Consider the following 27,831-nt stretch of genomic DNA (forward strand, 5'->3'; position numbering starts at 1 on the left):
AAATGCTCAAGGGCTCAGCCTGAGCCAATCGGGAGGATTCCAGGAGGGTGGTCAGGACATTTGTAATATGTTCAGCCTAAGTATTGGCTGCTAAGGAAGTTAAGAATCTCATTTACTGCTTGCTTTGGCAATTGAATGTTTGAGGCACTCTGGAATGTAATTAAAAGAGCAGTTCTGAGCCCTCATTATTTTTCAGAATCAATCATTTATTTTTAAAGAAAAATAGAGTTGTCTTATCCTTATCACAAAACTACAGAATAAGAATCTCTATGGATGATTGAGTGTATATATATAACTCCTCAGGTGATGGATTTGTATTTATATAAACTCCTCCCAGAATATTGTTTGCAAGCCAAGTTTTTATGAATGCACCAGTTGATTCAAGGTTATATCATCAGAAGAAATACTGAACTCCACACACACTGAGCTCACCATGTAAACATCTAGCCCAAGGGAAGGCAGGGTTATCACCCTATTGTCCTCTTGTGGTCATTAAGGGTTTAATTCAGGCCTCCTGTGATAGCTTCACCTGCACACATTTGACAGAGGACTTCAGTGGGCTGTTGCATGTTCTGGTTTCACTTAAACATGAAGAAAAATTAGTGTTCTAAACTCCAAAATTTCAACTTTGGAACATGGTTCTCAAAAACTTTACCTGGCAAAGCATGTGTTACCATTATCCAGCATGGCTATAGAAAAATATCAATACTGAATTCATAGGAGGTAAACTCCTTTGGGAAAAATAAATCACAATATATTCATTGATCCAAATAACTAAATATATCAACCTTCTGTGGTGAGTGATCAGATACAGGCCAATTAAATGTTTAAGAACTGATTTTGATTTTTTTGGTAGTGAACTCAAGCCACAATTTTGAACACTTAAAAAAGAAAGAAAAAAGAGTTGAGAATAATGAAGATGTTTAAAGCTTGTTTGCTCTCCTTGGAGAATGGTGACCTGAGAAAACCACATGCATTATATATACAAAAGGAAATTTGGTTTAATTCAGGTGAAATATCCAATCAATTAGTCTCTCCCAAATTTGAATGTGTATATGTGGGAGGGTGGGGGGCAAATTGTTAATTCACCTTTCTTATAAAGTATGCTATTTTCTTTTGGTCCTTTCCATGAGCAACCTTGAAGAATTGCTGTTTGTTTTTGATATAAATGTGGAATTATCACTTGTTAGAGTAGAAATAAGGAGGAATCATGATTTTCTAGAGAATTCCAATTAATGCTTTCAAATATTTTCACAGTTTAATTGTATTGGCATCATTTATGTAAAAAAATAAATCTTCCTCTAAAATTTGAAGAGAATTACCTAAGGTAAAGAAAATACTAATTTTGTAAGAAAATTGCTAGGTAAGTGACAAGGTGTTATAAAGATGTTCTACGGACCCCTGGTAATCACTTATAAAAACATGTAGAAACTTTTAATAGAGATTCATGTCTAAGGAAAAAAGTTTATGAAGGAGAAGAAAAAAAACAGGGACTTTAATGAATTTTTCTGAATTTCATAATCAGAGATATTTAAAGTTAACCCTGATATAGAAAGAGGTAAACATTTTGCTTTCTACATAACAAAAGGGATTGGGGCAGGGACAAGACTGTATGGCTATATATAAAGCACATTCAATGTTATCTAATTTTATATTAGAAATATGAAAATTATCATTTTTTTCATAATACAACTTGGATAAAATAATGCTGGTCCAAATCCTGACTGGTGAACTAAAGGCTTGAGTACCAGCCCTCAAGTTCAGGTTTAAAAATACCTGAATGCTTGTGGTTAGATGGAGAGGGAAATTAATTGTGGAGAAATTAAGACAATTAAGAAAATTAAGTGGATAAAAGCAATTCAGATAATAAGATGAGTTAGAATAAAGGTTTTTGTTCCTAGGAGAGATCCAGTAGGTATGTCTGCTTTTTCATGTAGTCTGAACAGATCAAGTTTGTTAATCTTGAAGGCATTAAAGCAGAGTCTCCTTATTAGTAAAAGTAAATAAGACTGTGAGGTTTGACTTTATTAGAGAGTTTAAGTACTCAATTCTATATCAGGACAGTATTGGACTTGGGAATCTTGAGGTTTTCTACAAAATCTGGAACAGTAGGGATACTTTCAAAAAGATATTCCTATCATATAGCAGGACCTTCTGAGAAGAAATAACTTTCAAACATATTAAAGCTAAAATTGAAAGCACTTATTTAGTAAATAAACCAAAGTACACAAATAAGCAAGTGAGAAATGTGTCTAACACCTGCAATTTCAATATATGTCATAAACATGGAATTTTTTCCTAAGATTTAGAATTTCCTATAGTGCTTATGATATCCATTATTTAATATAGACAGAACAAGCACATTATTAGTAGGTAAGAATCTCAGAGAGCAACAAATATTATTTTAGATATAATTAATACAGTCAGTATCTCAAAACTCCCATTATGTATGGTTGAAGCTTTTTGCAAATGTTAGTTGCTCTAAAAAATAATGAGAATTCAGAACAATAATTTAGGCAATTAAAATAATGTAATAAGGATGCATATTTTTAAAATGCTGCTAATCAAAGATGAGATATAAATCTATAAAACAAAACAAAACAAAAAAGCTAATGCAATATGATTTGAAATAGGGCCTGAATATTTGGTTATGTTCTATGGCTCCACATACTTTTTTTTATTTGTATCAGTTTTTATTTAATCTAATTATTCATAAAAGAGGGTGCTTCATAAGTAAATTAAATTCTAGTAAAGTTAACTCTTAGATAATGTATTACTTTTCTTAATTTGGTTTGCATCATAGAGTGTCCATAATGGGTCCAATTCCTTAATAACAAAACTATTATCGATCTTATTTTGAAAGCATGAAATTCTGAAATCCGTTTATAGCCAGTAGATTACAATGGCTTGAGTTAAAGTAGATACAGAAATAAGGGTAAAATCACAATGCGGTTCACTTATTTTGTACAAGACAAATAAGCTTAAATGTGCTCTGTTCAGTGTCAATTGCACATCCATCTTGTAAACTAAGTGTTCTGCCAGGAGAGTTGGCATTCACATTCACAAAAGAGACACAATTTTTGCTTTGCTTCACCACACTTATTTTGAAAATTTACGCTAGAAGTGGTTCAGCAATTCTACTCAGTAAGAGGCTACATACCCTTCAATAAATCAAATAGTTGGTGGGAATCTTAGTTTGAATATGTTAACCTTGACAAATAGCAAGTCTTGAAGGCCTTGAAAAAAGTGTCTAAAAATAAAATACAAAAAGCAAATATAATTTTTCTTTTATTTCAAGCTCCCAGGTCCGTATCTATCAAATATTAATGAGGCATTGCTTTAAAATATCCAAATGAAAGAAGTGGATTTTCTGTTCTTACTTACTTGCCATTCTGTTATATATCATGTTCACACCATATCAAGTCCATTTTAATATTATCCCTAAACACCATTTCTTCCTACTTAAATAAGGTTAAAATAATTAATGACACATTTGTTATTTTCCATATTTTTCTGGGAGCCTTGTAAAATTCCTCAGGAATTCACTATCTCATAATCTGTGGAAATATGAAATTGATGCACACAGAAATCAATAGCGATCCATCCTAGTCTAGTGAGTGGAGTTGGGAAAAATTGGCTAAGGAAACTTACTTTCTGAGTCTCATTGGCAAGGACCAACGAAAAAGGTAATACCTTAACATTTCCTAGGCACTATTGGGTGGTGGGCATTAAATGACTAATATAAAATATTAACTCTGCTTCCAAGGTAGAGTTAGTATTGAGATGGTGAAAAAGTTTACAGGATGCTGTAATCATAACAGAACTTTTGCTGACTTATCATATCTTTAGTGGCAGGTACATAGTTGGGGTTCTTGGACTACAATTGGCCCACAATGAAAAGCACTTCCTCTTGAACAGGACCCCTAGAACTCTTAAGAAAATGAACAATGGACAGGAACCCAAATTGCTGAGAGTCTGAGAATACAAACTGGCAACAGTAAAGCCAAAGGCTCCTGGATGCTCAAGGATTGAGGAGGAATTATCCTGAGGCAGAAAGGATTATCTGAACACTGGACACTGTAATTCCCCTTTGTAAGGCCCATCACATCCAAATTTCTTGAAAATGATGTTTTCCCCCAATAAATTGTGAACTGGATGAAGGCTGGATGTATTAGAGTATTTCTTGTTCGCTGATGTTTTTTCAATGCCTTGAGAAACATTTGGCATATAATAGCTGTTTATTATCTATTTATTTGTTGGCCAAAATCTTCTTTCCAGTGAAGTTGTGGCTCAAGGAATTAAGGCAGTGACTCACCTCTCAAGGGCTGTTCTTACACCAATCAGGGATGACTAAGGCAAAGGCAACAGATTTGAATATAAAAGTGGAGTTGCTGAAATCAAATTATCCTTGTTTCAATATTGCCTCCCAGAATACAACATACTATTACTTTTGTTAGGTATATAAAAAGTTGGTGATTTTGAAGCCCTTCATATTTCCCTAAACAAATATCCCAAGGGTTGCCATGGTAGGCAGCACCACATGCTGATTAGCTGAGATTAAATTCCTTAACCTTCTTTAAAAAAAAACAACAACAAAAGAAAACAGTTAATGAAAATAGAACATTTTCTCTGTGCAAAGATTATTATTTAATCCTTCAACCCTGTGTCATAAAGTTTTCTTTGGTCAATTGTATAGATAGACCAAACCCAAAAGTCATTTCAGTGTAATTTGTTTTTATCACAGCAGCCAATCATTTGATTCAACAATTATTTTTTGAGTCCCCAAAATGTGCCAGGTACTATTCTAGATTAAAAGTTAAAAATTCAAGAGGACTAATCACCTCCTTCATGAATGCTAAAGTCTATTGGGAGAGATGAGTAAACAAATATACAATCATATATATATATATATATATTTATATATATATATATATATATTTATATATATATATATATGATGTGTGTATGTGCATACATGTGTGTATAGTCTGATAAGGTTGAGTTATATAAAATAATAAAGCAGACAGTAAAGGGATTGTTCATTGTTGGGGATGGAGAAGATACTTAAAATAGAGTGGACAAGAAATTCCTCTCTAAGGAGATAACATTCGAACAGTGATTTGAGACGATGGGAAGTAGCAAATCTTGTGACAATCTGTCAAAGAACATTTCAGATATGTCAGAAAAGCAATCGTCAAGGCCCTGAGACAGGGATGAGTTTAGCCCATTTGAGGAGAAACAACAATACCCATGTGTTGAATGGAGAGTGCAAAAGTAATAGGAATCACTAAATGTACAATTTTTACAATCAACTTTGAAGACTTACTATGTCATCTGCAATATGATGGGAAACTTTCTGAGGGTTTTGGTTTGCTGGTGAGTGGGAGAGGCGAGTCTTGGAAAATATCATCAGATTTTCTTATTTTCCTTTTTAAAATTTCTTTAACAACTTTGTATAGCATACACTGTGGGATTTATGAACTAATTGTGATGTGTTTAGATGTTAAAGTCCACAAAACATGCTGGTGAACTAGATAAGGGAGTATTAAAGCAAAAAATCAAAGAAAACACTTAAGGTATGGACTTGAGTAAATAAATGGGTGATGCACCATTTACTGAGGTAGGGAAGAACTTGGAGGATCAGATTTGAGCATGAAAATGGCATGAAGTAATAAGAAATTCTTTCTACATAATGTGAAAGATTTTTCAGATATGTACTCAGGGATGATGGTAACAGTTTGACAGCTGGCATAAGAGTACACTGTATTTAAAGTCATAGAGGTAGATGAAATTGCCTTGGGGATGCATTCATAAATAGAGACAAGGTAAGAGCTTTGGGCACTACAATATTTAAATAGGAAAATAATAATTTGATATAATCAATGAAACAGGAAGAAAACTAAGAGTATTAATGTCTCAGGAGTCAAGAAATGATCAAGAACCAAGGAATAATCATTGTATCCAGAGCTGTTGAGGATTTGAACATGATGAGGAAATAAATTGATCATTGGATTTTGTATGATTTAGATTTGCTGGTGACTTTATCAAGAGAAGTTTTAGTGGTGGGATGGGGATAAAAGTCTGATGGCAATACATTAGTGAGAGAAAGAAGACACTTTTGAACAAGTAGGCAATGAGTATAAACAAATCATTCAAGAAGTTTCATTGCAATAACTGCTGAAAAATGCCAGTAGCTGAAGTAGAGGGGTTTTTAATAATATGACTTATTTTTTTTTTCTTTTGGAAATGTTCTGATACAGACAGCAAAGGGGAGAGAAGAAATAATTGCAGAAGCAAAGTCTTTGAGTAAGAGAGAAAGGATGAGCCCAGGCTGAAGGGTTAAGTCTCTATGGTGCAGAAATAGTCTATTGATTTTGAGAGGAAACAGGTAACACACTGGTAGAAAGATGAGATCATTTCCTTTCACTGATATTCTCATATTAAAATAAGAAATTTTGATTATTTGGACCATCAGATAGTAGCAGGGAGTGTAAAAAGGTTTTACAGTTATGAAAATGTCTGAAAGGGAAGCATTTTAAAGATTTAAATGATGAGCCATGGGATTTAAGATAAGAAGAAAGAACAGATGTGAAAATGTGAGCAGAGATAATAGAGAGTTAAAGAGGTGGGGGCAATGGATAGGAGGCCCTATGAAGTTGAATAATTGTTATAGTGGGTTTCACAGAGAAAGTAAGGGAAAAATGTAATAAGATGGTAGAAGGGAGCATGCTTGAATTTGTCATTTGGAAGTGGTGCAGTTATGAGTGATGGGAAATTGGAAGGCATGATCACAGGATTGAGTTTCTGAACTGGAGTAGAAGAAAAGATGATTGGCAAATGGAAACCATCACTAGATGAATCAATTTTATGGTTCATAAAATTGCCAAGAGTGATGCCAGGAATCACTTAGAGAGGAAGACAATTAGCCAACTGCTAAAATATTGTGTGGATGAAGGGAGTAATGATGAGTAGGTAAATGACTGCACAAGGAAGCACAGTGAGTGTATAGTGTGATGACACGCACTTCCTTGGAGCTCTGGAGATTGAGCGGTAATGAGGAAATCTACTAAAGATCAAGGAGGGCACTAGTGCACCACAAGGCTTCATGAGATCTAGGATATGGGAGCAAAAAGTGCCTTAACTTGAGAGCAGGGCAAGCTGTATTTTTCAGAGATAACCTACTTTCAGCTATAGCTAGAAGATGCAGGGAACATTCAGAGGTGACACTGAGGCTATCTGGACTTTGCTGTTCACAGCAAACAAGCTCTAGAGGGCATAGTGGGAAATTATCTTTTGTAAACTTGGAATATTTTTCAGATACAGAGATAATAATATGTACTATTTTTAAATATAACAGTAGGCACTCGCATGTACAGAGTGCCTACACTAGACACCACGTTAAGTGCTTTGTCTATAAAATCTAAAGTTACCTTTAAAACAGTCCTGTTAATTCATATTTTATGGATATAAAAATTAAAATAGCTGGCCTAAAATAACTTAAAACCAGGGTTTGAATCCATGTGTCTCCGACTCAAGTGCCTGGGTTTGTAAAAACTGCTTTGTTGTTTATTTTTCTTACAGGGTGCATTCTCTAGCCGTGTGTCTCTTTCTTGATGGTGGTGAAAGGACCAATTTACAGAATGCAATTGCATTTATCTTTAAATTTAAGAGTTTGAGTGGCTGTATTAAACGTAAGTTAGTATCATTGTCAAAAATACCTGGGTATCTTGCTCAGCTGCACATAAAAGTTTTAAAAATAGCTTTAATAGTAACTTTGTTCCTTTGTGAATTCAAAAGAAAGAATACCCAACATTCCCCTCGCTTCCCCATTTATATTTTCTTCCCTTCTCAGGTTTCCCAGATTAGGGTCATTAGGAATTTGAAGATTTTCCGTTTAAATTTATCATTTAATTTTTCATTTAACAAATACCTATGAGGTCCTCATATTATGTTGGGCACCGGGCTAGGCACAGTGGAGAGCAGGACTGATTTGGTTCTTGGCATCTTAGAATGCAGAGACTCCAGGGGGGACAGACCCTAAATGCATAATCACATGAAATTTTATTTAAATTAGGGTTGTGGGAAGTGCTTTGAATGAGAAATATAAGTTCTAGTGAGATTATATAATAGAGAGACTCAACTATTACAAGATAGCATCCTCCAAAGGGTCATAAGCCATGTGCAGTTTTTCTCAAAGATATGTCTGCTAAAAGGAAGACGGAATCTATCACCAATCTTATTTACCCCAAGTAAGGTGAGATCGGTGCAGAACTAGAGAAAACAAAGGGGTTGAGTGATTGTATAGCAGGTACAGATGCAAAAATTTCCAATTATGGTATTGTAGGCCAAGAAACCAAACACTCTCAGAGTTTGCAGTAGGTCAGACAATACTGAGAATAAGACCCAGGTCTTCTGGCTCCCAAGTCAGTTTGTATCTTCTAGACCACAGACCATTTCAGGATTAATTTAATGGTCTAACAAATTCTGAATAAATACTTGGATCGTGCTCATTGCTCTGTTTTCTCACTTCAAAGAAACACCATCCTTCCTTTGATGTCAGATAACAGAGATTTTCAGAAAATAGCCTCACCCTTTATTCCCAGTCTAATCTATCAGAAGGATCCGGAATATCAGAAAGCATGCAAAGATCTGCAGATATTCTGGCCTGAGAGTAATTTTGACTTCACAACTGCACTAAACTTTAGAAATAAAGTGTGCAATTTGAAATGCCTTTTTCATAAGCCATAGACTGTTAACATTTTCTGCTGGAACACAAAGTTTTTTAATTGCAGGAATAGAGAGAAACCAGGTATCTTTATGAGTACCAGGCTGTTCTCCCCATTTGTTTCCTGGGCTCAGTGAGCATATGATTTTAGATGCTATGGAGACCTGCACAACTAAAGCCGTCCCCTTGCCTTTCAGTCATGGCCCTTTGGCAAAAGAATAAAAAGGAGGCTAACCTTAAGAGTTACAGCTTTTAATGTCTTAGCTGCCCCTTAATAAGTATGTATTCAGAGCACATTGACAATAATGTGACTGACATTGTTACTAATATAGAACAAGTCAAAATACAAAGAATTTTAAATGGCTCACATTCTTTAAAAACGATTTGGGAGCCGTTTCTTCTTCTAAACCGAGTCTCCCGCTGCTCCCGTTGGTAGTGAGATCTCTAAAGTGCCAGACAATGGTGACCGCGATGAATGGTCTTCATAGCCAAAGGTGCTCTGAGTGAAAAGCAAAAGAATAAAAAGCCAGTCTCACTTGTGTGATGCCAGTCTCGGAGACAATAAATGTCTGTGCATGTACTTTTAAAGCCAAATCTTTTAAGTTGATTGTTAAGCAGTTAACTGTTAATACTTTGAAATGTTCCATTCTTTGTTAGTGGTGAGTTGATACTGAAAACTTTCCATGCAACCGTAAACCTAAAGGTTTTTTTCAGTGAGCTTAAATAATATAATTACTGCTTTTTAACATGGAAGAATTTTAGCTTCTAGAAGGCTGAGTAAAAGAGATATTTCCAATAATCGGGAAAAGAATTATTTACCATAATTGACATTGATGTTTCATTTAAATACTATAATGTGCCTACTCCTTAAGAAGTCCTAATATGTAAAACTAAGAATGAAAATGATTATCTCCCAAGACCAAAATAAAAATGCTGTCTTTTCCTTTGCTTGTGATTTGGGGGATTGCTATATTTTGCCTTAAATGACTGGCTAAGGTTTCTTCAAGTCAAGTTTAAAAGGTACAGAGGTTAATCAGCAAAAAGTTCCAAAAGGTTATTTCACTGGTGACCTAAATATGTTGTTCTATTAAGCACCAAAGGAAACAAATCTGTATTGCCATACATTAAAAAGGGAAAAAGAGAAAAAGATAAAGGACTGTTAAGCTAGCAACTCTCTTACCAAATCCCTCTATAGTATAAAATGACATCAAAAGTATTATGGTATTACACCACAACCTACATCAATAAAAGGCCAGTTTGACATATTATAAAGAAAAATCAGTTACACTTCAATAAGCCCAACTCTCTAGAAAGAAAGGAAAGTGAGAGGTACATAGCATGACTCATCCACAACAAGTCATCAGAGACCATATAGCCATATAATTCTACTATGCCACAGCAGTCTTTATTTCAAAATGAGTGGTTTTCTGGCACAAGGAATCTAGTTTCCTTAGACACTACATTTCAACAGTGTGCTGAGATAGACAGGTGACTCTAAGGAATAAGTAGTGAAATTAGAATGGGATCGTGGTCTTCTGTACCATTTTCTTCTATTGCAATTCTGTTTGCATATCTATCTGGAATTTTAACTTGTATTTCGGTATTCATAATAAGCTTTTCACTTGCATAATAAAAACAGCCTTCTTAAAGACTCAGGACTGCCAACATTTGATCATTAAAACTAAAATTTGGGTATTTGGGGCTTGATTTATAGCACCAGAAGTGCAAGCATAGATGCCAACTGCAAATTTACTATTCATTGAAGCCCTGGAAGAATGAAGAGGTATAAATAATCAGACAACTCTAGATAGACAATAAATCTGCTTCTGGCTTTCTCTCTATCTGTTGGAGTTTCTTAAGGGGTTCTACAAGATTTGGGGGCACATCCCTGACCTTTGAAGTTGACATGAAGGGAATAGCCACTCACTTCTTGAATACATCTTACAAAAATACTGGAATGCATTCACTATCTTTCTGATTAAGCAGATTTTTTTTTTTTTTTTTTCACTTATGTTTGTTCTGTTAGATTTGAGGGGTTGGGGCCCATTTTCCTCCTGAATAGGAAATGAGGTTCTCCTAACCTGACATTTGATTACTTCTGGTCACTGATTCTTTGATACCAGATATCTTATATTATGCAGCCCTGTAGCTTTTTTTTTTTTTTTATAACTTTCATTGCTGCCTTTTAGATGTATAAACAAGTGAGGCCCCTTCGTCAGTCCAACTAACCCATCCTCTATCTCCAATCACATAAGGTTTCCAAAAAAATCTTCATCCATTTGGAAGATAAAGACTGTCTACATGGAAAAGTTAACTTTTAAAATGGGCTTGGAAAAATGGCTGGTAATTCTTTGAAAGAATTGGGAAGTGCATTCCAGGGAAAGGAATATATATGAAAAAAGGTACTTGAGGTAAAGTCAGTTGGAAAGTTAGTGGTGTCATCATGGGGGCCTTAAAAACCAAGAGAGGCATTTATACTTAATTCAGTATAAGTGGCCCAAAAGTATTGAACAAAAATGTAATCAAAATCTGTTGTGCAAAGATTAATCTAGCTGTACATTGTAGGAAGAACTAAAGAGAGGGGAAGAGAGGACAACCAGATCTATTTAGGAAAAAGGTACTGAAATCTGACTGATTTGAGCAAAACAAATTGAACAATTTTTACAGTCTCCTCCATTTCTTTGCTCAACTTATTCTATGTGTTTTGCCTGCTTATCTTCTGCCCCTCAAATTCAGCTACTGAAGAATAATTCAAGATTTCAAATAACAATTCAAAGCCCAATTTTTTACAAAAGATATCTGAGACCTCCAGATGAACTCCCTAATGCCTTCATATTTTGCAACTATAAAAAGCCACATGGCTCCTGGTAGACCCCCAAACAAAATTTGTCAAATGACTGGACACAATGAATTTGTTTGTGCTGAAATTATTTTTGTATGAATTTGTCTTATCTACAGAATCAGGAAAATAGGACCATCTTTAAACCTTTACATCTTTATAAAGTGATTTGCACATAGTAGGTAGTGAATTACTACTGAATTATATTGAGCTATTGAACTTTTCTGAAGATGTAAAAATCTAATAAGTCAGTATGTGAGCATGCATAATATTATAAAATAGTTGAATCCGTCATTATGTATTGTCACATACAGGTCTATCCAGGCATTATGATATTGAATAAATAATATGAGAATAAACTATTTTTCTAGAAGTAAATGTAAATAAAATAAAGATTGGTTTTAATCAGAGGTTCACCAAATCTTAGTCACCAAGACAATTGAAAGCTATGTAACAAAGAAAACTATAACTTCAACTCAACCAGTCATCAATACATCATCTCACAACTCCAAATTTGCCCTTCTTTCCATACTTTGTGATGCTGGAACTGGACCCTGAAATGTCTCTGCTTTGCTGGTTGGCACAATGATAATAAAGTGTGCTGGAGCGACAAATCAACATGGTTTCCCAGAGAGCGTCACCATCATTCTAGTGGCAGCCTCCTAGCGAGTCCCACCAGCACCACAGCAGGCAGCTTTCCAGTTAGTTTCCTCACATCACAGTAAGCAGCTTCTCAGCAACTTTCATCGGCCTCCCCCATTAGGTAGATTCCCAGTGAGTTTTATAGGCATTCCAGGCTTGGTGACCTATAGCATTTCAGTGGCCTTCTTTATCATCCAGGGAGCCTCAGTGGTGTCTCTCCAACAAGGTCTGAATCTCAGCTTAGTGCTGAGATGTGCAAGGAAACCACTCCCAAGTTTGTTTTTGCCTTGTGTTGTCTCCCTTAGTTCTAGTGGTATGATGCTCCCTAAATCTGCCATGTACACATTCTTTAGGGATTTTCTTTACTCCTTTTAGTCTTCTTCTACCAATTTAACAATTATAACATTATCTCTTCCCTGTTCAAATTATAGGTGGGAATGGATCCAGATTATACTGTCAAGAAATTTTTTGAAGTATGTAACCATTACAAAAATAAGATGATTGTATTCCAATATTTGATAGATCACTCAAGGTACCTATCTATTTCAAATGGAAGATTCAGAATCCCTGCTGTTCTTATAGCCCTTCCAAGGAGTTCCTTCTGAATTGGTCCTCATTCTTTTACTATATGTCCCTTTCACTCAGAACATAAATGGATGATTTTTGAAGAGTCAGCATTCTTACAGGCTTTCAGTGGCTTTTGAGATACCCCTGCAATATGTGCTCTTCCCAAAGCACATGATCTAAATTGATAGTGGCTAAAGTAACAGTCAATCTAATAGGCAGAATCTAAAATAAGACCCACTAAGAGATAAGCAGGAGCCTGGAGACAGTAGGAAGCATAAGTAAGTAGAAACCACAAGGCAAAAAGCACCTGTTATTTGTTCTCATAGCAACCTTTACTTTTCTTTCATGGCATTATCTTCATTGTAGAATTGTGTTTTTTCTTATCTTCCCCACAAGTCTTTGAGCTTCATAAGGGAAAGAATTAAGTCTGTCTTGCCTTTATGAAACCCCAGTATCTATCCTAGGAATGGTTGCTCAATAAATACTTGGAGAATGAATGCTTGGATAGCAATAGAGTGTAGTTGAATCAAAGATTAGATAAGAAAAGTATGCTTGAACCACATAATGGAATGAATGTAGGAAATAACAGCTGAGAGTGTCAGAGGGTTTACCAATAAGGTAACTTCATTTGGTGTTGCATAGTGTCCTTGTTCTAGTTTCAGAAATATGTTTCAGTCTCCAAGAAATCTAGCTGATTTCCTGTGAGGCCTGGTAGTGTGACTGACTCTTGACACTGTTACATCCCTAGGTATTCCTGCAGTTTGCTGGAGGGAGATTTAGCCCTTGGCCTTTGTTCCTTGCAGTCAAGAAGAACCCATAAAATGTTCAATTTTGTATTCTGCTTCTAAATATCTAGATTGCTAGTCATGGGAATATTGATGTGTTCATACCATTACCTCTTCATTTGGCCACATATTTTACAATAATAATACAGGGGTCAGATATTTAAATGGTAAAGAGTGCACATTTTGGACATTGACTCTCCCTTAGCTCTGTGCCTCTATTTTTTTTTTTTTTTTTTTTTTTTTTTAGCATAAAGAAACTATCACTGATTAAGGACCACCTACCTGGGGCACTTCTAAGAAGATAAATGCATCAATGGATTTCACATCTGTGTTGCTTATAAATTTCTGCACTGAAGCTTTAACAATTCTACTGGTTTTGGTTCTAATTTCTAGCCCCAGAAATACAGATATCAAATATTAGAGAGCCCAGGGGACATCATGAAATGTATTCCCTTACCCTTAGGGAAATCCCATTATGGCTGTGGAATATTCAGGACAGACAGAATCCTTTTATCACATATCCTTCTTTATTATAATTTTGCTTAATGGTTTCATTTTGATCGATTGCAACGGCTTGATCACTTAAAGCTATTGTGACAGATGATAACTCATGTTTATATTCTTGTTTTGGAGGCTGATGAAATGATTCAGAAGATTGTGCATTTGTATCTGGTATAATATCTGGTAGATTAAAGGCAATCCCCAGCTGTTGTTCTCTCCCTGGTGATTAAAGAAAGTGATGAGTGTAAATATTAGTAATAATATGTATTATCTCATATGAAAGACAAGTTTAGTGAAATTTCAATACAGGCTTTATGTATTATAAAGAAATGAATGCAATTTACAAATCCATATAAATAACACATTGGGAAATTCCACTAAACTGTAATATGCCTTAAGTCAGCCATGATTGAAATTGCATCTGACGGGGAGGAAAACAGTATTTCTCTTTCCAACAACTCCCTGCATTGTCATCATGGCATGGTTGGGTAGCAGTGAGTGCCAGCTGAGGACCCTTCCCTCCTCAGTGTCACCATCTGGCTTTAGTTCCACTTCAATCAGTTTCTATTGGCTTTTTGATTTATGCTGGAATTCACCAGCAGAAATGAAGGAAGCTTGCCCATACATTTGAGAAAATCTCCTTTTTCCTCTCATTTTTCTGCCTTTGAGACTTATAAAGAGAACCTGTACATTCAGAAGCCTTGGCCCAGTTAATTTTAGCTTCCCTAGAAGCAGAGATACGTCCTTTTCCTGCAAAACCCCACATATTGTTTTGCCAAACTATTATGTCAATATTTTCTCTCCTGTAGTTCTACAGTGGGATCAGGATTTTCATTTACAGTGTGTCAGTTTTCAACTGTCCTCTGCAGGTAGGTGATACTGTTTGCTTTCCTGAATCTTAATTAGCTATGAAGACCTTTCCTTTTGCCCTCAAGTTTATGGTACTAAAAATGTGATATCATTTTATAGTTACTTTTGGTATCACCACAGTAAAACATTTTGTGTTGACATTGTTATGGAGGATGAGCTGGGGATATTCTTATGAAAATGACATAATTTTAGATTTCTATTTACTTAGCAAAATAAGGACTAATACAAAGCTGTGCTCTAAAACAATATAACGTAGGTCCTCAGAAGGGCATAAAATGAAAATTTATTCACCTCTCTTTAATCACAGCATGTTGATAATCAGCTCTTCATTATAAATGTACCATTAAAGGAGATATTGCTAATACTACTCTACTTAATGGTTAATTGGTTTTTCCATTAGAAAGCTATTTTCAGGGTTTAATATATTAACATTCCACCTTGTGGTAGATCTGAAAACCTCTAAATAAGGACTTCTGTTTTGTTTTGTTTTTTTAAATGAGTTGTTTTTGGAATCTCAGTAAGCTCTGCTATTTAACAAAATATATATGTGCAGATTCCTTTAAATTATTCAACAAATATTTATTGATCATCTTCTATGTGCCAGGAACTTTCAAACCATATAGTGAAGAAGCTTCTGTCTGATAGTGAAGGTGAGTCTGTGTGTGTGTTTAACATAGAATTTTAGAATTGGTATGAACAATGGAGGTTATTTAAATCAGTTTCTACATTTTTTTTAAATGAAAATATTAAGGCCCAGAAAGAATATGCGATTTGTCTTGGATGTGGACCAAATGGATATACCTCCTGGTCCAGCACTCTTTCCAAGATAACACAAAGTCTGTACTGAATAAGTATCCAGGTTCTGCATATATGAATAGAGAGAATTTCCAGAAATTTTGGCTGTTCATCAGTGGAAATCAACAGCACAGCCTGCTTAATTCTTCTAGAAGAAAACATTTTATATAATGACTATAGGCCAGCAAGGAGAGAAATGCCTCAGAGAAGAATCTTGGTTGATAGCAGCCACAGTCACCAGCCAGCAGGCAAACAAACATAGAAAAGGAGGCAGGTAGGACAACATCACAGCTCTGCTACAATTTTCCTAGATGTCTTTAGACAGCACAAGAAAGTCAGCGATAGACATGATAAATTTGTGATTGGAAGTGTAAATATATGCTTACTGGGGAGTCTGCTTCCTAGGATACGGAGCCCTGTTAACATGAATCTCATGGAATTTACAATTGTTTGCATTGAATCAGACCTGAGGGGTGGGGGCAGGGGAAAGAAATGTGCTTTCTGGATATTGAAGCAGATCTGATGTTTGAAAATCTACTCACCAAAAATGCTCTAACTTCCACATTTTCCAAAGCTTTGAAGAAGGAATGAGACAATTCATCTGTTTTTTGCCTTAATTCAATGAAGTATTTGATTTTCAATCTCTGTCTCAGCACTGTATTAAAACCCTGTTAGTAGGGAATAAAAGAAAATTACCTATAATCCCTTTCCCCAGACAGCATATTATTATAATGGATTTCTCACTTTAGTCTGCCTTAGCTGCTGTCTGGAGAGAAGTTCATTTGCTTTAGAGCACCAGGACTGCTCAACAGCTCACCGGCAGGTGATGTGTCACCTTCTCCCACAGAAACAGCAAGGTTGTTCCTACCACTTGGTTCAAAAGAAAAAACAGAATGCTTGTGGATTAAAGCAACCTTTTGGATTTCGTGATTCAGGACAGATGAAGAGGAAACTATTACAGAGACAAATTGATCAGCTTTCTTCAAAAGATACCACTATATCTAAAACTATTGTCCTGTCATGGAAAAATCATATTGATATAATAGATATGGTGGTTTGGTAGATAATGAAAGATGTCATATCACACCTAAATTGGATCTCATTGTGGTAGTTCTTCCTTTAGACTTCTCCAGTAATATCCATCTCTTCTTTACACATTGGTCATACTCTCTCAGATGCTAATTAAACCATTAACATAATAATCATTACCACCCTCAACAATTGCCTATTGAATGTAATGTAGAAAGTCTGGGAAAGGGGCTGCAGCTTTACTTCAGAACCCCACCATGCTGATGGCACTTTTCTTTCCAACCCTCACCCTGCTGCTTAAATAAAACTTTATTGCCTGGGGAAAAAAAAAAAAAGTCTGTGAAATACATGCTTGGTAGTCTGCAAGGCATTTTAAGTTATTTTACAGAAACCCTGAAAGATAGATATTGTTAAATGGTGGATTTTTATTATTTTTATTATTAAATGGAGGAATTCAGAGGTAACTTCCCCAAGTTTTCCCCTAGGGTAGTGAAATAATTGTTATTTGCAGAACTGTTGATAGAAAGCATTGGCATGGATTAAGTATTAAAGGTCAACAAAAAGCAAAAGTCCCTGTTTTTCAAGAGCTCAACAATATACTGGGAGAAATATATTATGTACAAATATTACAATGCAAGAATTAGCATTGGAGAAATTCAGAGGAAGGTGCTCCAGTTTGCTAAATCTGCCGTTATGCAAAATACCAGAAATGGATTGGCTTTTATAGAGGGGATTTACAAATTTACAGTTCTAAGGTCATAAAAGTGTCCAAACTAAGGCATCAACAAGAGGATATTTTCACTGAAGAAAGGCCAATGGCGTCTGGAACACCTTTGTCAGCTGGGAGGGCACATGGCTGGCATCTGCTGGTCCTTTGCTCCTGGGTTCTGGTTTCAAAATGGCTTTCTCCAAAACGACTCTGGGCTTTTGTCTCTATTAGTGTCTCTCTCTCAGCTCCTGTGCATCCTTGCTTGTTTTCCCAAGGCATTTCTCTCTAAGCTTATGGGACCTTCTCTTAGCTTCTCCAGAGCAAACTCTGGGTTTCATATCTTAGCTTAGCATCTCCAAATGTCTTTCTGTCTACATCTCCAAGTGTCTGGGTCTGTGTCAGCCCCTGAGCTCTCTGAAGGAGTCTAGTAAACAAATCAAGACCCTCTTTGCTTGGGTGGGGTCACACCTCCATGGAAATAATTTAATCAAAAGGTATCACCCACAGTTGGGTTGGACACATCTCCATGGAAACAACCTAATCAAAAGATCCCACCCACAAGATTGGATTAAAAGAACATGGCCTTTGTGGGGTCATAATAGATTCAAACTAGCAAAGAAGGTAAGATCTTGTATGATTGATAGAGTTAAGTTAGTTATAAGAACTATTTAGCTACTAGAGATAAATCAGAGCTATCATTTGTCGAGAGTCCACCAGCATGCCTGATGCTGCACTTAAAGCTTCATATATATAGGAAGTTATTCAACCACCACCAAAATCTATGAAGGACCTATCTTTACTTCAGTTTTACAAGGAGGACTTTGAGACACAAGTAGATTAAGTACATTGCCTAAGATCATAGCTAATATGTGGTGATTACATGGAAGTGTACTCATATACTACACTGTATAAATCATATTTGTACCCACTCTTATTCTAGTCTTCTCTAACTCAAGGTTTAGCATCATCAAATTCTGGAATAGTCTCAAATTCTTCCCAAATGTTCTCACCTTTTTTTTCCTTTATAATCAATACCTGGCTGTCCTGGAGGACACAGTGCTCCATACAGGACACTTTGGAAAAATCTATTTTATTTTTTCCTGCAAAATGCATTAATTCAGTGCTTAGACATGAGATGTATCCTCATTTCTCCGTACCTTACAAGAAATTTGGCTTCTCTGACCTTTAAAAATTATTGCTTTTTTTGAAGCAAGTTGTAACAGATGTTGGATATACCACCTACATCCTAGAGAGCCATAATTTCCCAGCTACTAAGAATGGTGGCAGGTCATGACTCTCAGCTGAATTTCTCTCTGGGAATTTCCACTAGCTAAAAGAAATGGCCCAAAACCTGGCCCCAAACTATACTACTCCTGCCCCACAGCAATTGATGACTGGTCAATGAAGTGGTATAAAGAACCAGTCCCCCCATTCCTTGCTTCTTGGTGAGACAATCCTGAGACAACCCCAACATCAGTGTTGCCTGATGGATTGGGTTCAAAGGAGGCCTTTGTTGTGACTTCATGTGCTCTGACAGACTATTCCCTCTATCTGCCCAATTCTATTTCATTTTCTTTATCACAGATGCTTATCTTGCAGGCACACTTCTATAGACCCCCTGCATGGAAATATCTGATCCAAAGTCTGTTTTCCAGGAGCCCATCCTAGGGCACAAGCCGTCAAACTGGCCCACTTTGAGTTGCTATTGTCTATCAACATCCTATTTACTGCCGCTATTCTCTGAAGACTTCAGAACTTGGATCAATACCTTCTTCTCCACCATTACTCTTCATATTATTCTTGATGACTTCAATATCTGTGCATCGGATTCCTCCAACACTCTATCCTCTTCAGCCATTTACATCCTCTCTTCTAAAAGATTTTTCTTCTATCACACTTCAGTAACTCACTCCAATGTCCCCCCCTCCCCTTTTGTTAAAGAATTTCTTGAGTTATAGCTGGGCACATAGTTAATAAGATATGTTATATTTCTCAGTTTCTCCTGCAGCCATATTACTAAGTTCTGGCCAACAAGATTGAGTGGAAAAGTTATGTGCAAATATTTGTTCATGGACCTTTAAAAAAAGTAGTTGGTTATTCTCTATTATCTTATTCCTGCCTTCTGTAGGTTGGGTCACATATGTGGTATTGGTGAGGCAGTTTCAACAGTACAAATCCTGGTACATGGCAAATAAATAAGATAAAAGCAATCTGAGTCCCCAGAGAGTAGTTGGGACATGAGGTCAGGGAATAAGAGATCATATCATGGCTTTGTATCCCATTGTAAACAGTTTGGTTTCTCCTCAGAGTGAAATTTGAGCTATTGGAAAATTTTGAATAGTGGAAGAATCTGATCTAACTTTCCTTTTAAAGGGATCTCTCTGGCTGTTTTATTGTAAATAAAGTGCACAGGGGAAAGGAAGGAAATGGAGATACTGTTTAAGAAGATTTTGTAGTACTCTAAGCAAGAGCTGATGATAGAACCATGATGGTGGTAGCACATGTGTTAAAAAGTGGTCAGATTCTGAAAATATTTTGCAGGAATAGCCCACAGGATTTCCTGATATAAAATGTTAAAGGAAATTAGGAACCAAGCATGAATCCAATGATTCTGACCTGTGTAATCGGAAATATGGAGTTTCCATTAACTGAGACGGGAAATATTTTGAGCAAAACACTTCACTTGGAAAAAATCAAGAGTATAGTCTAGGACATATTTCCTTTGAGATGTTAATTAGGCATCCAAGCTGAGTACACAGTTGTGTAGATAGATGTAAATGTTAATGTGAGTGAAGGCTCCATGGAAGTATGCTTAAGTATTCTTGAAGTTGGCTATTTATATTTGCTCTTTTTATTTACCCATTTTTCATTCACTTCTCATCCCTCCATAATTTGTCTCCTTTCTTCAACATCTTCATGTTCAAGTTTTAGCAGTAATCTCTCAATCAATTTTCTCAATGTTTTGAATTTAATCTTATTTTATTCAACTTTTCTGCTGAATTACATGCTTTTCATCATCTTTCTCTGTTCCTTTTGATCTCATAGGAAATACCCATCTGGCTTTCCTCTTATGATTCATAACCACTTTCTTCAGCTCCTCTTTTTCTGCTGAAATGTTAAGTGCTGTTCAAGGAATTGCATTTTCCTTGATTTCTTGTACTGTGGTCATAATCTTTAATGCCTTCAAGAGCAAGAGAGAAAAGAAACAATGAACTAAACCTCTTATAAAACAACAAAAAAACAAGCAAAAGAAAGCATAATGTAGAAGGGACTGAGACAACCTGCAAGGACATGACTTAGCTAAAGAAATTCAAATGCAAAATTTTAAACACTGTGCAAGTGAATAAAAATTTATCAGTGGATCACCAGGATTTAGGATCACTGAATTAACATTCTCCTCAAACAATCTCTCACCCGACCTGAATTAAACAATCACCTTTGTGCAGTTACTTTGAAAATAAATAACACTAGTCCTGATTTTTCTCACATTATGTGGGAGCCAATGGTCAACAAACCTGGAGAAAATGTAGACAACATTCTCTTTTACCCTAAAGAAGTACTATTTTCAGAGGTACTTCCAACTTTCTGCTATAAATCTGTACCTTTGATATCTTATAAGCACCTCAAACTCAGCACATTACAATTTTGAATACATTATCTTTCCTAGAAAAGTAGTTTCTCTTCTAATATCTCCTATCTCAATTAGTGGTAAATTGTCCAGAGTAGAAAACATGAAGTCAACTTCAAGAATAAAGGAGCAACAACTTCTGCTGCTCCTTTATCATTTGATAATTGTCATCTTTCTTTTTATTCAAGTACATTGCTGTCTCAGAAAGGCCTTCTTCAAGAACTTAGAATTGGGTAAATAAGATTGACTTCTGATGTATGTGTTAGATAAAATCTGAGACAGACGCATTCTATCTCTGAAGAGACAGAATGACAATCAGATCTGGAAGATTCTTAGTACATTACTAGCATCTTTGTGCCATTTGAAAGTCACCCAGTGAAGCCTAAAAATGGTAAATCACCAAGGCAAACATTGGCAATGCCCAACCAAGGACTCATTCCAAAATATTTAGTAACCTGGTTTCTTTAGCAATGCTCTCTTAATGTGAGATGCATATATTAGTCTATTTTATGACTGATTCCATTAAATATTTAATCAATATAGTTCTCTTTATTCTGATTCCATATTTATGAGGTAATCTTCAGACCATTATTTGGTTTTCACTGGAGGTTTGTTTACTGGGAAATTTTATGGTGGAGACAGATTTCTAGTCCTACCCCAAAACAATTATTTCTTGCCAAGAAAACAGGAAACAAAGAGAGAAAGGAAGAAAAAAGAAAGAAGGGAAGGAAGAAACTACCATTCTTAATATGGTTCCTCTTTGTATTTTGCCAGACAATTTCTCATGGAGAAAATGGGTGGATCATGACAATTCAGTAATCTGCTTTCTATTAGAGAGTTCTCAAGGAAAATGAACAAATCTGTTCCTTCTTTTAATAATGTGGTAATGTGAGTTTCCTAAACCTTCAAGTTGTAAGGCCAAACTTGAGTTAATACCAAAAAATAAATGGTACTCTATGAAACCTCCTTCAAAATTGGTAAACACACATTCCTTTGATTTGTGAAGAATTTTAAGCTTTTTTGCTTTACCAGTTTCTACAAGATTCTACCTACTTCTTCATTACTTTACACACTTTTCCATTCCCACTGCTATTGTCAAATTTCTAGCTATGATAATTTATACTCTAATTTATTGCAAATAGCCTGCTAACTGGTCTTTCTCCCTCTCACTATCTTTAATTTGCCCTCTACTGCCAGGCAGAACTTTCAAACATAGATAATATCATCATTTGTATCTTTCCAGGTCAAGAGATTTCTAGTGCTCTTGGCCCAGAGCCCTAACAAGCAGAGTTAACTAGTGATCCATAATGGGAGCAAGAAGCAATCCCCTCTGAGAAGGGCTCAAACCATAATCACTGCCCAGAATCCACTAAGGTTTCCTCACTTCCCCAAGGTAGATGACCATGCTTTAGGTATAATCCCAATTGGGGACAAATTGAGTTTCTTTTCTCCTTTGAGGCAGAAACACACACAGCTCAGGTTGAGAATCAAGCTCGTTAAATATGAACTTGAAATATTTGCTTTGTCTTCAGGGATGTTTTTCATTTTCTTAAGAACAACTTTTAAGGGTACATATTTCAAGCAACACCACCTTGATCAAGTCTATAACATTAAACACATATATTTGTTCCATATGGTGAAGCAGGGAATATGCATCCTCTGTTCCAATAATTATGTACAGGTACTAATTTAAGTCAGATAGAAACTATCAAATGTTTATGGCATACTTATAAATGTAAAATCATTTTTATAACCTTATGCATAGAAAGATGAGCATTTTGCACCACAGTAAGCTGTGGAGTGCCTGTAACATCACCATGAAAGAGAACAATGAAAGAGTATAAGATGGTACATTTTAGTGAAGCTAGAGTTTGCCAACTTTGAAATACTCAAATTTTTTTAAAAAGCTGAGATGAAAGATTTTAAGTTTATGACTGCTCACTTACAATCACAAATCTTATCATAATTAATAGAAGTACAAAATGTGACCTCAACAAAATTCATTATGCACTGTAAAGTATGTCATTATATTCAATGTTGTTTGCTCTTTCTTCTCTGCATCCTCAAAAGGCAAAATTGAATGATGGCTGTATTCTGTGCTCTCAGGACATGCAAGGTAAACAAGTTATACTCTTATTATAGAAGCTTAGGCAAGGGGGAGATGGACAGGGGTGTAGCTGCAGATCAAACTAAAGGATACCTTTGTTCATTTTATTTTCCCAAAGATTAGACCAGAAGCATGCAAATTAAGCTTTGTAACAATTAATGATATGGTCATAGCAGGTAAAGTAGTATCTACCATCAAACAGAAGGGCTAAAAATATTTAAATTAGGTTTTGATTGTCTTAATGTTAAAGAGAGATCTTTCTTTGAATCAAGTCAGTACATAAGCATAAAAGAGCTGTTCTGACCATCTCAGTACAATACCTCTGAATGAGTGTGATGAAGGGGCTGAGAAATTGCTGTGATATATAATGATGCTTTCATCTAAAGCAAATTTGTCTGCAACCTCCAGGCTCACTGAATATTAAGATAAGGCAACTAGACTTGGCACTTATTCCCCTCAGTTTAAGAACTAGGACATGTGGAAATGATTGTAGGCCAAGACTATCACATTCCTTCTCAAAAAATGTTGGCAAGCCCTCAGAAACTGAGGCCAGTTATTATTATCAGTCTCCTGAACATCATTTGTGGGGTGTGGGGGGGGGGGAGTGGATAAGGTCTACTAGAAAAGAGAGAAAACTTTGGCACCTTTGTGAATTCACAAAAGTTTTTTTGAAAATACAGTCCTGGAAAAATGATACGGGAAAATAAAAATCAATGCAGTGTGATGACTGCCTTTTGGATCTTAAAAAAGAGATTGATCTAGAAGTTAATTATTGCCTTATTAGGCTAGGCTTTGGAACTGGAAAATGTGAAAAGATGAGTTAAATTCAAGGGACTCAATTAGTTTTCTTTTCCTCATGGCAGGAAATGTGGCAATTTAAATTTACATTATTAAAAGAAAGATACAAGCCCTGACTTCTAAATGCCAAATAATGAAGAACAAAAATCCTGTTCACTGTAACCCAGAATCTATTCTCTAGTGCTTTCGGGTACTGAAGAAGAATGGAAATGTGAAGAGTCAAATTTTTGATGATAAAGAAGATCAAGAATTTATACCACAAATTTTTGAGGAATAACTGTGATTGGCAATGTCAAGAAGAAAGTTTATTTCAAAAAACACTTTTGAAAATCTATAATAAAAGTACAGGAATTTTACATTGGCTTTGATACAAAGGAGCATTTAGGTAGAAATATAATTGCTGTGGGGGAAATAGACACAGTATTCAAGGTCCTGATACCAGTCCCAACAATTTTACGGAAAGGTCATTTAACCTCACTGAACACCAGTTCTTTTATCTGTAAAATGAAGATAATAACACCTATAACAAGTGGTTACTATGTGAAAAAGTAAAATAATGTGCATAGCATACCCAACACAATGCCTACAAAATACAAAATATATCCTCTATATTACATTTCATCTAGTTAGAAATACATTTCATCTAGTTAGAAAAAATAAAAAATAAAATCAGATTCTTTGATAGTTAGAGTTCCAGTTTGGTTTTAAAACTTTTTGAGGACAGAATTTTGGGTTTAATTGACCATAGTTCAATGTTCTTATTGCCAGCATGTAACACCTGTGTTGAATAGGTGAATAAAAAGTTATTAATTCTGTATTTTTAAAGTGGCAGGTCTACATAGTGGGTTTTGATTTGCTATGATTGTTTTAAAACCTACTTTAAAAATCTGCCTTTGTTTTTCCTACATTAGATGACATTTCCTGCTGAAATCCTAGATGGAGTTCATAAATCACTTGCTAGTACAGCAGCATCCTTCCCGTAAGTATGGCATCCTGTGGCCACTTGGGGTGAATGCCAGATGCTGTGAAATGAAGGTATGCTCTTACAAGTGCCTCTGCTAATGTCACTTCCTGCAGAAAGGATCAGCTTTCTCCGGGAGCATCCTTCACAGCACTATGTGACCTCTCAGTGCATTGACAGCAGGTAAATCATCAGGGTTTTGTCTAACAGACACATTGATTTAGGGAGGCAAAGAAAGTACTCACTTAGCAGAGTGCTATCCAGCTGGAGTATAATAAACACCCATCGCCAAGCAAATGAGTCTAAACACTTAATTAACTTTTGTTCACCTTCCAAACGATAGGGACAACAAAAGTGCAATCGATTGAATCTGTTTAGCCTGAATCTAAAGCGAACTTCTCTATGTCTAACAGAGGTTAGCCTTGACGGAACCTAGTTAAATATCGGAAGGTTGGTTGGTTTGTTTTTTTAATTCCTATTCTCTCTCTATCCCTTCCTCCCTCCACCCCCCACCCCCCCCCCCCACCGCACCCCTCAGACAGAAAGAGCTGCACAAACCTGAAAAAAGATTGGCCTACCCAAATGGGCATTCACTCTGCTTAGTCTTCGTTTTGTAAATAGTTGCTACCGTCCTGATCTGTGTATCTGGTCTAGATTTTCTGAAGCTAAATGGATAGAAGGAGGTATATTTTAAAATAGGAGTTGGGAAATAATCATAGATAAAAAGACATTTGCACACAGGAGCAAAGACTTTTAGTCAATCCTGAATAAAAAAAGAGAGTTGTTTGCCCTTACCTAACTCAAGAATTTCTCCCTGCAACATCACAGAATACAGGAAATTTGGGATATTTATCTTTGTATTTATGTAGAAGAACAAAGTCACTGGTGAGTAATCTCATTTGGCCTCTAGTATGCCTTAAGAGCTTTTTTAATGCCCAGAAGAATGATTGTCTGCCATTTAACAATCGAGATGCTGATGAGAAGGAGGACCAATATTCCATGTCTTTTATTTTCAGACAGTATAACACAGTGAGTAAATTCTTGGACTCTGGAGGCAGACTTTCTGTGTTCAAATCTAGAGTCCTCCACTTTACTACCTGTGTGACCTTGGCAAGTTATTCAACTGCTCTGTGCCTCAATGTCTTCCTTTCTTATATGGATGTAATCATAGTCTCTTTCTGATAGGGCTGTAATAAGAACTAATATTTGTTAAGCACTTAACAGCAGTTCCTAGCATGTGATAAGTACTATTTAAGTGTATTCTACCATCATCATTGTCATTGTCATTTTTTTTTTTGCAAAGAATATGTTGACCATGACTACAGAGACCTGGGATACAATATGCTGGACCCCTAAGACAGCTCTCTAGCTCTCCTTGATTTTTTATTTTAGTTTCCTCTTTTGACAGGAAGCATGTGGTGCTACTCTATTGCAGTACAAATAGAATTACGACTTCTGCTTTACAATTATAAAGCTGATTGCATCTGCTATCATGTTTGGGGCTCTATCATATTTTCAGCATAAAATACTCTACTGATTACAAAGGAAGATACAGAGATGACTAAAATTCAAAGAAGTTTGCAATCTATTGGAGTGGATTCAGACAGGCACAGAAAGAATATTTTGACATGAACAAGGAGTAGAAGAGTGTGAAGAATTGTCAACAGATAACAGCAATTGAATTAAACTAATTTTTGATTCCAGATTTAAACAACAGTGTTATGGATTGAATTGTGCTCCCACTACCACCTACCCACACAAAGTCTTATTTCCTGGTCCTGAGAATGCAACCTTGTTTGGAAATAGTCTTTAAAAATGTTGTTAGTTAAGATGAGGTCAAACTGGTGTCCTTGTAAGAAGGGGAGAATTGGATACAGACAGACAGAGGGGAGAACACTATGTGATGACTGAGGCAATGCTGTGAATTACCATCAAGCCACCACCAGTAGCCAGGAGAGAGGCATGGAATAGATTCTTCCTGCTGAAACCTTGTTTTCAGACTTCTGGCCTCCAGTAATGTGAGGCAACAAATTTCTGTTATTTTTAGCCATCCAATTTGTGGTACTTTATTACGGTAGCCCTAGGAAACTAAGACAAATGGTGTCATGGAAAACGTTAATTTTGAATCCTGTCCCAGAAGTTTGGCCAACTTGAGAGAACTCTCAGCCAGTTCATAAGATGGGAGAGCAGTTCATTCATAGGGCAGTGCAATGTCTTGAAACTTGTTGAATTACCAGTGCTGGTTCTCAAGTTTTACAAGGGAACATTGACAAGGCTACTTTGGAATGTAAACAATTCTCATTTTTGGTGTGCAGAGGAGTATGCAGTGTTATGAAAAAAATTTGCAGGAAGCACAGAGCTCAAAGATGAACTTGCACCTGAGTAATTTAATGATAATTTTTTGACAGCTTTACCATTAATATCCACAAGCACTATAATCACTTCTGTTTGTCTCTTAAAGAATAATCAGAAGAAGTTATATTTAATATGTTTCTTTCCATTCCTATCACTTCTTGAACTATTTTTCCATTTCTTCAGTTGAGTCAAGTTTTCTTGCTCCAAAAATAGCTCAAGTATGTTACCCTGAGATATTCAGGATGTTTATTAAGTCCTCAACCAACTTTACATTTTGATAACTTCAGTGGTACTGAAGTTTTGACCCATCAAAAACACATTCTTAGGGTAAATTTGGCACAGAATCAAGAGTAAGGTGGTTAGACTCATTCGCTGGCATTCCAGTATGTTTTAATAACTTGGGAAATGAAGTTGAAACATAGATCAGAGTAAACATCAATCATATTGGAGCCTGGATGTGGGCATATTACTGTTATGCTTTCTTAAGACATTTACTTTTGCTTCTATCACATGCACCTTT

Source organism: Choloepus didactylus, chromosome 2 (assembly GCF_015220235.1).
Source record: "Choloepus didactylus isolate mChoDid1 chromosome 2, mChoDid1.pri, whole genome shotgun sequence".
Classification (NCBI taxonomy): domain Eukaryota; kingdom Metazoa; phylum Chordata; class Mammalia; order Pilosa; family Megalonychidae; genus Choloepus; species Choloepus didactylus.